The sequence below is a fragment of the Periplaneta americana genome, chromosome 13 (genome assembly GCF_040183065.1).
Source record: "Periplaneta americana isolate PAMFEO1 chromosome 13, P.americana_PAMFEO1_priV1, whole genome shotgun sequence".
Taxonomy (NCBI): Eukaryota; Metazoa; Arthropoda; class Insecta; order Blattodea; family Blattidae; genus Periplaneta; species Periplaneta americana.
Genome location: NC_091129.1, coordinates 33,760,690 through 33,776,739, shown reverse-complemented (window position 1 = coordinate 33,776,739; position 16,050 = coordinate 33,760,690).

The window sequence follows — 16,050 nt, the reverse complement described above, 5'->3', positions numbered from 1 at the left end:
GCTCATTGTACGTCATTAGCTTCTTCTCCATATGTTGCTCCTTATACTTCATTAACGTCTTCTCCATGTGTTGCTCCTTATACTTCATTAACTTCTTCTCCATGTGTTGCTCATTATACGTCATTAGCTTCTTCTGCGTGTGTTGCTCCTTATACTTCATTAGCTTCTTCTCCATGTGTTGCTCATTGTACGTCATTAGCTTCTTCTGCGTGTGTTCCTCCTTATACTTCATTAGCTTCCTCTCCATGTGTTGCTCATTGTACGTCATTAGCTTCTTCTGCGTGTGTTGCTCCTTATACTTCATTAGCTTCTTCTGCGTGTGTTGCTCCTTATAATTCATTAGCTTCTTCTCCATGTGTTGCTCCTTATACTTCATTAACTTCTTCTCCATGCGTTGCTCATTATACGTCATTAGCTTCTTCTGCGTGTGTTGCTCCTTATACTTCATTAGCTTCTTCTCCATGTATTACTCCTTACAGTTCATTAGCTTCTTCTCCGTGTGTTGTTCCTTATTCGTGATTAGCTTCTTCTCAATGTGTTGCTCCTTATACATCATTAGCTTCTTCTGCGTGTGTTGCTCATTATACTTCATTAGACTCCTGAGAGGAACGTGGTTCCGACTAGCCCAGCGTGGTACTGGAGTGGAAGAGAACAGTGACAGCGGCAGTCTGGAAGGAAGTACAATTATACTGAAAAGATTTTACTCGTATATAGAGTACCTAACACGTGCACACAGTCACACACTACTACAAACTGAAGACTGCATATTTTTGGACGATTAATACTTCCCACTCCGCTCGGCTCGGCTTGGCTGTAGCAACAAAAGAAACTACCTGCAACCCCCCCCCCCGCACCGATTGCAAGAAGACCTCAGGTCCCAGCACTAAACTCATAGGAGGAAGACAGTACAATGTCTTATTCGCGGGTAAGATACGCTAACCCGAGGGTACACTGTGCTGATGACCGCTGCCGTAAAGAGTGTGTCATCTGAAACTTAGGCACAGGTCTTTTCTGTTATGGAAGCATATTGTTCTGTCATATCGAGGATCATTCGGCGATCCGCTGACATGATTACTGTATTCAGAGGAGGCAAAACCTGTCCTGTGACCTTACCATGTACCGTGACTATATCACCAATGGGCGTGGAGGGAGAAGATAGGTTTTAGTCTGAGATGGACTTCTGTGTATGTAGATTCGTATCATTTTAACCATCATGAAACATATCCTCTTTCTGATAGCTCATTCTTTCCCTTCTCGCAAGGCTCACATGCCAGGTCTCGCCTCCTCATCTACATATATATATAAAACTCACTTTCAACATGTCGTTCGCTCATCATTATAACATATCGACAGTGGTGAACAGCAAACTCGTATGTCAAAAAATAAAATTCTACAAGAGAGAGGAAAACATTTTATTATCTTAATAACGGACAAATGTCTGGCATAAGATAGTATTTAAATCTATTCTTGTGAAGCTTGTATCGATGCCTTGGCTTAAGATATGTTTGCAGAAGGGTCGGGAAGACTTATTTAATAGAAATAAAGTTCAATCTCATGTTGTTAATTTTTTTACATACAAGGTTGCTATACAACACCATCGAGCTCAGTTGGCTAAGGCGCTTGCCTGTCGATCCGAAGTTGCGCTCGGGCGCGGGTTCGATTTCCGCTTGGGCTGATTACCTGGTCGGTTTTTTCCGAAGTATTCCCCAACCGTAAGGCAAATGTCAGGTAATCTATGATGAATACTCGGCCTCATTTCGCCAAATATTATCTCGCTATCACCAATCCCATCGACGCTAAATAACCTCGTAGCAGCGTCGATAATTATAACAAAAGAATAACACCATCGATATGCCTAAAGACTTCATATCTGATCAACAGTGAAAGCTGAAGAGGGACCGTTAGGGTACGAGACAGAAAATACACAGTGGACCAAAAAAAAAAAAAAAAAAAAAAAAGGCACAAAATTAGAAATACTCTATTTTCAGAAATATATAACATTAATTTATAATGCATACACTGTTGGAAAGAGTAGACTTTAAAGATGAGCAGGACTTTTTATTATGTTTTTTGGAGGCTCAATTATAATATATTTTTAGTTGGTTATTTAACGAAGCTGTATCAACTACTAGGTTATTTACAGTAGCGTCGATGAGATTGGTGATAGTGAGATGTTATTTGGCGAGATGAGGCCGATGATTCGCCATAGATTACTTGGTATTCACCTTACGGTTGGGAAAACCTCGGACAAAACCCAATCAGATAATAAGTCCAAGCAAGAATCGAACCGGCGCCCGAGCGCAACTTCAGACCGGCAGACAAGCGCCTTAACCGACTGAGCCACGCCGTTGGATATTAAAATCTTATGGAGGTCAATACACAATGAAGCGAAAAATACGGTTTTTGAAGACAATTTATTATTTCAAAATGCAGAAACTGAATGTTGGTAAAATTAATAATAATGAATGATTTTTAAAATAATTAAAATTCACAATGATGCTCTATGTGACTGCCATTTTCTCGCACAATCATTTGTAGGCCTCTTTTCCATTGTCCAATAGCACTGGATATGTCTTCGATCAAGCCGGTCCCAACATTCAAGGCGCTGTCTTAAATATTCAATTTTACGAATTCTTGTTTTGTAGTAAACTACTTTTAGTAGTTGACTCCATACAAAATAGTCCATAGAGTTAAGTTCTCGTTTGAAACTCCAGCGGAAACCATCAGAGAATCTGAGAAATGCGATCTTTCACGCAATAATCTCTCAGGAGGGATATCATGTCCGTATCTTGCTACTCAATCGTTTTACACTTGAAATAGACCATTCTCGCTGAGCGTAGTTCCTTACAATTTGACCGGTAGATAAATTATCATATTGGTGCAAATGTTTAATGAAAATCTTGTCTTCGTTCGTTAAGCGACCCATTATTCACAAAATGAGAACTCGAAACGGAAGAAAAGAAAAATGATGATAGCACAACAAACGGCTTGGCCTGCTGAACTCGTAAGACCACAATGCTTAGTTCGGCATAAACGACCGATTTTACGCTGCCTTGCAGAAATTAAAAAATAATGTTTAATAAATGGTAAAAAATTAAATATTACAGTACTTTCCCGGTCTGCAAGGACTGTGAATTGAGTTGAATTGTGAAATTTGCCTGTGAAATAAACTTTCAAGTGAAATCATTAGCTACTGGAATGTAACCATTTAAATTTTGTGCTTTTTTTTCCTCCACTGTGTATATTTATATTTGATAGTGACAGCTAGCATATCGGTATAGTGCCGAAGTCAGTGGATGTTCTGTATAGAGTGTCTGGTGTGTTTCCAGGATATCACATGGTGAAACCTCGCTGAAATGGAACCAACACGACATCCGCTTACTATCTGATACAATACAGGACATACATTCATGTTTAGGAAGAATTTCAACCAACAGCATCTTCAACTCAGCGTTACAGTTGAAGATGTGACGTCATAATATAAGCTGTTAACCTCAACGCCTCTGCCCTACTTCCTTCACACACTAGTTGTAGTAGCGCTGACATGTATTCGTAAGTTATTGATTTTGAACTTGGTCTGGGAATCAGTGGTCCTGATTTCACCTTAAGCTATTCAGCATCGAACTAATCTCATAAAGCTGACGAAACTGAACCGCCAACGTAGCTAACATTCTTCTATCTTTTATTCCTTTCAATATGGAGAAGAATGGAACGTGTGAAGCAGAGGCAGACAGAATAAGAAATGAAAGCGTGTTGGAAAGAGTGGGTGAAGAAAGAATGATGCTGAAACTGATCAGGAAGAAGAAAAGAAATTGGTTGGGTCACTGGCTGAGAAGAGAGTGCCTACTGAAAGATGCACTGGAAGGAACGGGGAACGGGAGAAGAGTTAGGGGTAGAAGAAGATATCAGATGATATACGACATTAAGATATAAGAATCATATGAGGAAACAAAGAGGAAGGCAGAAAATAGGAAAGACTGGAGAAAGCTGGGTTTGTAGTGAAAAACCTATCTTATAACAGAACACTAAATGAATGAATCAATACTGGAATGAAATTCTCACGGGTTTGCTCCCAAGAAGACATAATATTTCTACATAAATCCTAAAATAGTTATAATTTGTTTTATTTCTTCTTGATGACAACAGAAGTTTTATACAGGGCCATCATTTTATTTTTACTTCAATTTTTATTGTACCTAAGTCTTTTTAATGTACTTCACTCCCACCCCTTCTACTAGTGAACTTCCATCCAAGGCCGCATATGAAGCCAAAGTCGCCTTACGGTTACAGTATACAGTATTGAGTGAGTGAGTATAGTACGTTCCAGAAATATGGTCGTATTTTCCAGTGAATAAAGCGCATTCATTATTGAATCATATTTTCGCACAGGTACTGTATTCGTTTGGTTACGTCGCTTCCCTGTTTCCAACATCTGTTTCTACTGACCCCTCTGTAAATTCTAGTGGCTAGACTGTCTTAGTTCTTTCCCCATCTCACTCGACAATGTCTACTTCATTACCACAGACTACATTGTTAAGCAGCACGTCGTTTTTTTCGCCTCTTTAAAACTATCGCGGGCTGACAGTAATCCCTTTCAACAATAGAATGGGTTGGTTTATATTTTAACAGCAAAATTCAAACTGACTGCCAACGTTCCATATATTTATTCGGTTCGTGTGTTTCATGGTGGTTTGTTGTAATATTCGTTATGTCTAAAGACAAAAGTTCAAGTAGTACTCTTCTGAAAAGCTAGATTGATGGAGAGAAGACTTTAATATCAGACGGAAAACGTATATTTTGTCAAGTTTGTTCGAAGAAAGTAAGCTTCTGCACTTTTTAAAAATATTTATCCACAAACACTTTTAATTATTTTATTTACAAAGACACATTATATTACATACAGTTGCGTATTTTAAAGTTTAATAATGTTTTAATTAATAGGTGAACTGCACAAAAAAGTTCCAAGTGGATCAGCATTTGCAGACTGCGTCTCACATAAAAAATGCAACGAAAAATAATTACCAGCCTTTACTTAATTTGAATCCAAAACAAAATGAAAATGATACATTTAGTGCGAACCTCTGTGAAGCCCTAGTAGCAGTTGATATAGGCCTACCTTGGAGAAAGCTGGATAATCCATTTTCGCGGATTTTTGCAGAAATACACTAAAAGACAAATTCCTGGCGAGTCCACATTGAGAAAGAATTACTTGATCCACTGTATGAAAAAGTAAGTTCAGTTATTTAATAATGTTTATTAAAGTTAATTGCTTAAAACATTTGTGTAATTGATGTGTACTTTTAAATAGTTGTTTTCGTAACTATTAAAAATAAATTATATTTTAGGTCCTCCAAGAAATTAGAAACGACATAGGAGATTCACTTATTTGGGTTTCCGTGGATGAAACTACAGACTCCTGTGGGAGGTATGTAGCTAATATAGTTGTGTGGAAAATGGGATCTATAGACGTTGGATATCCTCTCTGATTATGTGCACTGTCTTAGAAAAAACAAATCATGCTACCACTGCAAGGACAGTGAGAGATGCATTGCGTAAATATATTATCCTGAAAATGAGTGAAAAAATAGAGATATTAGAGAATGACCTGAGTGTCAATTTTAATTTGTTTTTAGGTTTACTCTGGCCAACCAAAGAACGTGAGAGATTCTTGGCATTCTTAACTGACAGTGCAGCATATTGCACTTGCATTTCAAATTTTCTACCCAAAAATGATCCCCAATACTTGCATCGTGCCTACATCGTGCTGCTGAAAACATTCGTTCACAGCATCCTAAGGCTAACAATTTAATTTCTTCGGTTAAAAAGGTGTTTGTAAAGGTTCCGGCAAGGACTGCACTATTCAAACAAGAACTACCAGAAATTCCCCTTCCACCAGAGCCTGTATTAACTAGGTGGGGAACCTGGATAAATGCTGCACTCTACTACTGTTCGCATATTGAAGATATTAAGAAGATTGGTATTCTGAGTTACCTAATTTCTTCATCATCATCATCATCATCATCATCATCATCATCATCATCATCATCATCATCCGCCATCATATATTAGACCCTTGTGGGTCTGTTACGGTATCGTGGCACCTATTTTGGGTTTTCCAGTTATCTACGTAATTTAAGTTTAAATATTTGTGTTTTTCATTGATGCATAGATCCAAGTTTCACTGTAAATACATTTCCATAATTTAAACAGATAAATTATATAAATAAACTAAATAGTAAGGGTTTTTATGCACTACACTGCATTTAGTTTATATTTTCCTCGTTTACTAGATAAACAGCAATTTATTTTTATTGAATTTCAATAATAAATTGTTTGAATATATTGAAATACTAGATTTTAATACTAGGAGGCAGGCCTACAATGGTCCTTATTTTCTTCATAATTAATTTATTATATGCTTGTTCTTAGGTGCTTCATTTACTGAATCCAGAAGATGCGGCCTGTGTTAATTCAGCAATATTGGCAGCAGATGATGTAGGAATTCAAAGTGAACTTTCGTACATAGGTGCACACATCAAGACACTTCCTGAAACAATGACTAAACTTGAGGAACGTGGTCTTCAGCTGACTACTGCAGTGAGTTTGTTGAACACTGTCACAACATCTTTCAACAAATTACCAGGGTCATTGGGGAGACTTCTAACAGAGAAGATGAAGAAAATTGAGGAACGAAATCCAGTTTTGGAAACAGTGAAAAAGATTAGTGGAATTCTACAAGATGAACCACAGACTGTTCAGAATTACACACCTAAAGAAACAGTAGCTTTTAAGTATTGTCCCCTGCATTAATGTGAAGTTGAAAGAACATTCTCTGTTTATAAGAACATACTTGCTGATAATCGAAAAAGATTTATATCTGAAAATTTGGAGAAATATATTGTAATCTGTTGTAATTCCAATAAGCAATGAAGTTTAATGTTAATGCAAATTTACATCCTCCAATATATGGATGAAACTTATTGAGTCATTACTTTATTTTTGTAAAATAAAATACTTTTGACTGCATATCTTCAAGTTTTAATGCATAATTTCTTAATTTTTTTAGCATATTTGCATGCATATTTTCACTATTAATACTAACAATACCATCCCATCGCACCTCCTCATACTCATCCTCTTTCACAATAGTCCTGCCAAGACTCTGGAATTCGCTACCTGCTAGCATCAGGGACTGTCGAAGTAAAATTGAATTCAAACGCAAACTTACTAGGCACTTGGTCAGTAATTGATTTCTTGTAAATAGTTTCCTTAATCTATCACAAAATATTTCAATATCCAGTAATTTAATTAGGCCTACTATACAATTGTGTTATTCTAGGTTTAATTTGTAATTCAGTAAATATAAAATATTGTTTGTTTTTCTATGACTATTACACTCTTACTACGTCATACTACTTTTGACCAATAAAACGGTACGAAAAAGGACGTATTTCAACCTATCATGGCTGCTTATCGCACAATTTTATCGCATCCCTAGCATTTGTTTAATTTTATCGCGTCCCTAGCATTTGTTTCTTTGTTTGCCAACATTTGAAACTGCGCTAGTCTGGACGTCAAAAATATATATAAAATTACAAACCACTCCAGTCGATGCACAGCAGTTTCAAATATGACTCGCATTGGCATTCAAGAACAAGAATTAATAAAAATCACTGATCATACCTATGCATCTTCTGAAATCCGATTTACAAATAAATGAAGAGCACCATTCGGAAATCCTGAATAAGTTGAATACACGATGTAGGCCTAAATCAACGAGTTCCACTTCTATTATGCACACGTCCAATATAACATCAATTGAACCACCAACCACATTCAAATTTTAAAATTGTACATTCAATAATTATTCCTTTTAGAATTATTCATTCCGAAATTCTGAATAAGTTGAATACACCATGTAGGCCTAAATCAACGAGTTCCACTTCTATTACGCACACGTCCAATATAACATCAATTGAACCACCAACCACATTCAAATTTGAAAATTGTACATTCAATAATTATTCCTTTTAAAATTATTCATGTTTATTTTTTATGTCATCGTCGTTGATTAAAACTTTTCTAACACTTGTGTATATTAGTTAGGTTATGTTATAGCTTCTGCTCTGAGAGGATAAAAAGAACTTCTGCTATATGATATTATGGATAATCCCGTATCAGAGATTGTTTAATATTAAGATTTATTGAATAGTAATCATTACAGTGTCTGTATAAAGACACTACTGCCATCTAGCATGCATCTAGCGTAATATTTGTAATGTTGAGATGGTTCAATAATACATTTGAAGACAGTTGTATTTTCGTAAGTCAATTAATATTTTGTTGTATTGGAGTACTTCGTTACTTCTAATCTTTATATACTTTCTTCTAATCGTGTAATAGTCAATTAAATCCCACTCGAGTTTTGATTTTCTCTAGATAAATCAAAACGTCTAGTGAGATTACTGTTGATAAATTATGTAGCTTTAATTAGTCAGGTAATCTTTTCGTACTTTGATTTTTATTGTAATTGTAATTGTAAATTTAATACTAATTGGAATCTTATTTGTAATTGTAAATTTAATACTAATTGTAATTTTATTCTTCATATTATAGTTGGAATCTCCTGGTAGAGGGGCAGAGAAGGCCTGACGGTCTTATCTCTACCAGGTTAAATAAATAAATACTAATACTAAATACTATTTTTAGTGTATATAAATCCGCAGCCTACTGATAAGACGCCTCGCACAGTACATCAGTGTCAATCACAAAAAATAAAGAAATGAAACGAAATCTAACTTTGAAAATTGCGTTTTCAATAACTGTAACTTAAAGTAATCAATAAATGTCTGTCAAAACCCTTCATTTGTTTATTCTGTTAATGTAAATTTCAACGTATCTTATTTTTATGGTTAAGTGTTGTTTCATATTTCTGCTCTGAGTAGCTGGCAATAGTATTTACATGCTGTGATAGATAGTTTGTTTTTAAACTACATTAAAAGGAAACATAATAATGTATTATTCCTGTGTTTTATGATAATAAGTAGTATCATTATTTAAGTAATTTGGGTTTTCGTTGAACAATCTTATTAAATTAGGGTAAGGTTGCCTATATTGCACCACTGTAGCATTTATAATTTTTATTGAACAATACAGTTTTTATTTTCTACATTCCTTTACAGAAATACATTCCCAGAACATTTACCTTTCATATCAAACGGCATCCTAGAATTAGATTTAATATTTTTTAAATTAGAATGACATTTTCGAAACATTTGTCAGTGGTGCCATTTAGGCAACTAGTGTCCTAAATAGCACCTGCGGTTTCTTAAATCGCACCTCTTTATCTGCAGGGAACAGGATGAAAGAAAGCTTTTAATATTGAACATATTGAACAATATTTAATATGAATAATATAATAAATGAAAATTACAAGTTTATTGAAATTAATGAAATGGAATAACGTTTCTTGAAATGAAATTGAAAAAATAGAGCATAAATTACCTAACATTTAAACTGCCTGAATGCGTTTTTTTTTTTGTTACACATTTGCCATGTGCTTCACCAGGCAGTTCAGACCGTAAACGGCGTCACCTTTTCTCCACGATTATCTCGAAGCCACCGAAGAATTGCTTCATGGTAAACGCTGTCTAAAATGGCTTGAAGATAGAAATATCTAAAGGCTGGGCCTATGAGTATTATGATGAGGAAGCTGAAGCAAGAGCACACCATTTTCCTGAGATAATCTAACAGCTTCTAATTTTTTGGAATGGATCGTATAGGTGGACATATAGAAGCAGCATTTTTTTCTATGGCAGATTTTAGTGGCAAATAAAATGTTTGAGCTATTCGACAAATAGTTCACTGTTGATGTAACCTGACTCAGAGGAAACAACTAACGATCCTGGAGGAGCACCAGCCGATAATGTAGGAAGCACTTTTTGAAGTTTAAAAATTATCATAGGTGGCACAAAATAGCCTACCTAGTACAACATATACTTACCCTTCTCACCACTTTATATTGCACCCACTTGATGATTTCCTCGTTCAGCTAAAGTTTTTGGGGACTTCTTTTGTAAGGTTAGAATTGCTACAGTTTCTCATATCGCACTGGTGGGAATTAGGCATCTAAAAATGGTGTGAATTGAGAAATTACGTCATAAGTTATTATTTCCTTCATTCTAGCCTATAATCATCACATGTTCGAAAGTCATACAAAATTAAATGTTTTTTAATATTTCTGTAATCCAGTAACATCTTAAGTTTATGTATTGCTTTGCATACAAATCCGTTATTTAGTTACAAAATGCTAGCTAAATATATATTCAACTGAGCGATTATATTAGATACACTATCACCACGCTGCAGACACCACACAGAAGTGGCAGAAATCAAGTGACATGGTGGAAGTTCATGTGGTAGATTGTAACAATACCACTAAATGCCACATTATTACAGTAACTTGTTTTAAACTAGCAGTGGTGCCATTTAGGAAGCGGTGCGATTTATGCCACTCTACCCTACACTCATGCATTACTATAGATAATACCTGAATTCCATCACTGCACTGTTTCAGACAGTATCTCGAAATTGTTGCATAACCTACTGTACATAGAGAGCAAGTAAAACTCGTCAGTTTACATACTGTATACTATGTTTGTGTGATACGGTCATTAAGAAGTGTTAATCAATGAACCGAATCAGTGTAAATAAGACCAGCATTGCCGGCATGCAGTGGTGACCTTGAATACGGTAGTCGGGTTTCATTTAACATTTGCACGTGTTTCTTGGTATCGCGAGCTCCCTAACTGGAAAATAAAATTATGTTCTGCAACCTTGTCCTTCCTCTCGCTGCTGTAAAAAGTACAGTCACTATCTTGGAATTAACTACCGTCTTTGCGTTATAAATTATAAATACTGTACACATACATACATACATACATACATACATACATACATACTCACATGTTATATTATAGATATTTATTTATTTATTTATTTATTTATTTATTTATTTATTTATTTATTTATTCTGGTGTAGTTAAGCCATCAGGCTTTCTCTTCCACACCACCAGAAATACAAATACAATAATAGAAATAAAAAGGAAACAAATACACTATAAACAAAGTAAAGCCACACACAAATATACGCAGGTGGCAGTCACACAAACTTTAAATGAATGATTAAATATCATAATTAATTGTATCCTAACTAATTAACTAACATAAATAAGAAACTTGCAATTTTAATCTAGAGTAAAAAATAAAAAAAAAAAAAAAAACACACACACAAATCAATACTTCTAGCAATACCTAAAAAGCATTAAATAACACAAAATTTTCCAATTTAATTTTGAATTGTGATGAAGTCCGGCAGTCCCTGACGTCATTAGGTAACGAATTCCAGAGGCGAGGTATTTCTACAGCGTAGGAGGATGAGTATAAAGACGTTCTACGATGAGGGATAGAAAGAAGTGCTTGATGCCGGTTTCGAAGAGTTGTAAGAAATTGAAAGCACGATAAGAGATAATTTGGAGTAGAAGTATGTATGATTCTAAATAGAAGAGACAGTGAATGTATTGTTCTTCGTTCCTTAAAACGCACCCATGAAAGTAACTGGAGGCAAGGTGTTATATGGTCAAATTTACGAGTATTGCAGATGAATCGTATGCACATATTTTGAACACGTTGTAGTCTCTCAGCTAAGAGTGATCTTACATTAGTTAGTAAGGAATCGCAATAATCAAAATGGGGCATTACAAGCATCTGAATAAGATTCTTTTTTAGACTAAGTGGTAGAAATTCTTTCATATGAAACAAGGAGTGAAGTTGAGAAAATATTTTTTTACAAGTGTGTGTTATTTGAGTGTTCCAATTTAGATCGCTATCCTTAAAAATGCCAAGATTTTTAACTGTTTCACTGTATTTAACAATAATCCCATTCAATATTATATGTGGTATAGTACCATTATCAAGAGTGCTTCGTAGACGCTTTGTCCCATTACGATTGTTTGCGATTTCTCTGGATTTAACCTTAATCCGAATTTGTGTGCCCACAGTGAAATCGAATTAAAGTCTTCGTTTATTTTATTTACTGCGTCACTAGTCTCGTCAGGGTGGAAATGCAAATAAATTTGCAAGTCGTCAGCATACATATGGTATCTGCAGTAGTTTATCATTTTAGTCACGTCATTAATATAAATCATGAAGAGTAAAGGTCCGAGAACTGATCCTCGTTGAATTCCAGATTTCACGACACACCATTTTGAAGAATATCGAACTCCCAGTAAAATAGTGTCGTAACTCGAAAATTGTCTTTTGTAAAAATATGCTATTTCCTAGTAAAATACTGATGCGAAAATATTTTAATAAATAGGTGCCGAAACCTTTAATAATTACGATTTTTATTAGCATTTTATACCTCCAGCTAGTAAAACAGCGTTGAAAAGATTTTACGAAAGTAATATGTAATTTTAAATATACGACAATATTTTACTGGAGGTGCTACATAGAGTATACAATTGCAATGTGCGAGTATAGACGCAACAACTGTGGCTTTAGGAGGAAGAATGTGAAATTATGAATTGAATTCTTATTAAACAAAATATGTCTTGTTACGAAGCTAACCTTAGTAAAATAGTGACTGAAATCTCCTTGACAATGAGGATACTTTTATGTTAATTATAGGTTAAAAATAAAGTCATTGGAAAATGCCGTAGGATTTACTCTAGTAAATTATTGTTCGTGATAATAACAAAACTATTGTAGGTCTATAACAAGCTAGAAGTTAAAACACTTCATGTTGCGAAATCAGGTCAGCGCAGCGTGTACTTTACTCCAGGACTGAACCTCAGAGTTCAACACAGCATCCTCACCTCTCTCCCTCTTCTCTGGAACCTATCCTGGGAGACATCGATCCAGTTTACACCATCACACCTAAGATGCCTTATTATTATACTCTGACATCTGCCACGTCTTTGAAATGGCTGCTAACAGGCTTTCTACTGTGTTTCAAATTACCATACGTACTCGTAAAATTCGCTACCGTTATACTTAAAAGATCGGTAGAAATAATACGTTGAGTGGTGTTATATTTGACTATGGGAGTGATAAAAACAAGACATTGTAAAAACATTAACATTCAAAGTACAATTGTACATCTACATTCACAGCTTAGGCAATGAACTTACGTCTGGTTCCCGCTGTGAAGTAACGGTTAGCACGTCTGACCGTAAAACTAGCGTCCCCGGGTTCAAGTCCTCGTTGGGAAAATTTACGGGTCGCTGTGAATTCCTACAAAATAATAGCAAGTATAAATATTTGAGAAATGGAGATATGTTAGTTCCTATAAAATCAGAAAAATAGAATTATGTTAACTCCTACAATTTTGAAGGGCTTGCCAAAGAATGTGTTACTGGTGACAGCGAAATAGGAAAGTGGTTGACGTACTTGTTTCAATTGCCATTTATTGATCAAGGAGACGTAAGTGAATGCTTTGTTGAGGACTTGATGTCTCTGAACCCTTAGAACCAAACATTAGACGAATTCTGTGATTATATTGTAAACACAAATGTCAGCGAAGATAGTACTTTCCCACCACAGATGTTGGGTAGTATGAATAAAGTTTAAGTACTTTCTCAAGGTTTATACTTTGGAGTATGAACACTTCCTGTGATTATATACTCGTAACCACTAGAACATACTCATATTCGTAAGAATAAAGACATTCTACCTAACGCGAATATATACTCAACTCTACAACCTTCTTGATCGTTCAAAAGTTAGTATGTACTCTGTTACCTATCCTCTTTGATCACATTGCACCGTGATGCTCAGTTTTTTTTATAGACTTTCACATGCTATCCGCATGCTGTAGTGGTTTGTGTTAAGCAAGCAAGCAAGCAAGCAATAAATAGATAAATAAATAGATAGATAAATAAATAGATAAATAAATAGATAAATAAATAAATGGATAAATAAATAAATAAAAATAAATACATGAATAAATAGATAAATAAATAAATAAATAGATAAATAAATAAATAAATTCAATAATAAAATAAATAAATTAAATAAACAAATAAATAAATAAGTAAATAAATAAATGAATAAATAAATAAACATGAAAGAGAGAGTGAATAAGATAAGTGACGTTAATAAATAAGAAACAAGAAAATAGTACTGGGAAATCATCATTATGGGATGTTGGATATTTCCAGAATTCCAGTTATGCTAATTCTATTTTTTATTATAAAGAGTTTTATATATATATATATATATATATATATATATATATATATATATATGTATATGTAATCTAAAGTTACAAGTAGTAGCATTTTGCAATTCAAATTTTACAAAATAAACTGTAATTGTTAATTATATTTAACAATACAATCTAACCTTATAATTTGATAGCCATTCATGTTTTTATAGGTTATGTTTTTTATGAATAACAAATACGTGTTTAACCTTTTTCACATTCACTTTTGTGAAGCGTTAAACGCTTCTGAAGTTCACGTCTTTTTCTATATTTTTCCATGAGATACTACATCGTTCATAAATTCTGCCATTTTTTTATTTAACTTTAAACTGAACACAAATCAACAAATATTCAGAATTGAGCCTGCTACAAACCATACTCAGAATAACATGAGAACGAACTTATAAATATGAGAATATACTAGCTTTTATTCTTATCAAGCATGAGTATATATTCTGTACAAGATGGACACTTGAGTATATTCTACTATGCTTCCATGTTATGAGTATGTAATCAAAAATGAGTAGGTACTCAAATGTTTTTATTCTTAGAAACAAGAGTATATACTAAAAAAAGTCCATTATATACTATATACTCATGTTTATTCTTATCACGGGTTGTATTTTTTTCTTCACACTTCCTTCACACTACCAATGCCTGTGAATCTTTCCATGCAGACAACTGCTAATTTTTATCATCACCAACCCCATATATTCACATTTTTAGAGGTTCTGAAGACAATGCAAACAAACACATACGTCAACTTCGCAGTGCAGCAATTAATAATATCTCTCTTAGAAAAAAGATGAAGGCGTTGAAGAAAGAAGCATTTATGCAAGAGGTCATCCATGAATATTCAAGTCAGTGCATCAAAAGATTTGATTACATTAAGGAAGTGTCCTACAGAAACAAAATACCAAGTACTTGACATAGCCTATTTCTTTCAAATAAAGTTTTGACCTAGAACTATATGCCGAGTTCTTTCACAATTTTATTATTTTGACAATGAACCAAGATAAAATTTTTAACCACACCAACCTGCACCTGCTGTGTATTTATAGGAATTCACATATCACTTCGTAGTAATCCATTTTTGTACGAATTCACATCACTTCGTAGGAATTCACATAACACTTCGTATATCAATTTGTAAGAATTCACATAACACTTCGTAGTAATCCATTTTTGTAGGAATTCATATATCACTTCGTAGGAATTCACATAACACTTCGTAGTATAACACTTTGTAGTAACCCATTTTAATTATGACTCAGTGAGTTGTCTCAGTTCAGAAGACTAGCCAATTGGCTCTTTAGTGGCTTTGAAGGAGAGAAAAATTGGAGGAGAAACTTTAAAAGATACACTGAAGCGCGTCCTTTGCAAGGGAGTTCGGGCTGATAAAACTGAATTTTTTTCAATGCTGTAATATTATAAGAACTGGGACACATCTCATTTTTATTATAAAATATTACACAGTTTTATCTTTATTTGTTTTATATTTATTTTTCTTTATATTTATTTCTTTATCTAACATCACACCTGTTACACGAGCGAGTTTACTCGACTCTATTCACACTGAAAGGACAAAGTACCTTTTCTACGTGCAGACTTACAACTTCCGGCGTTGCTTCTTCCGATTCCGCAGTCAACTCCTCCACCGCCTCCCCCTCCCCCTTTATGTGGTAGCTATTAGGTTACATCCATTTTCGGCTTTTCCCCTTCAAAATTTTCTAGAGCCCCTTCACTGGACCAGCGTAATCCGGAGTGAGACAAGTGGCCCACAGGCT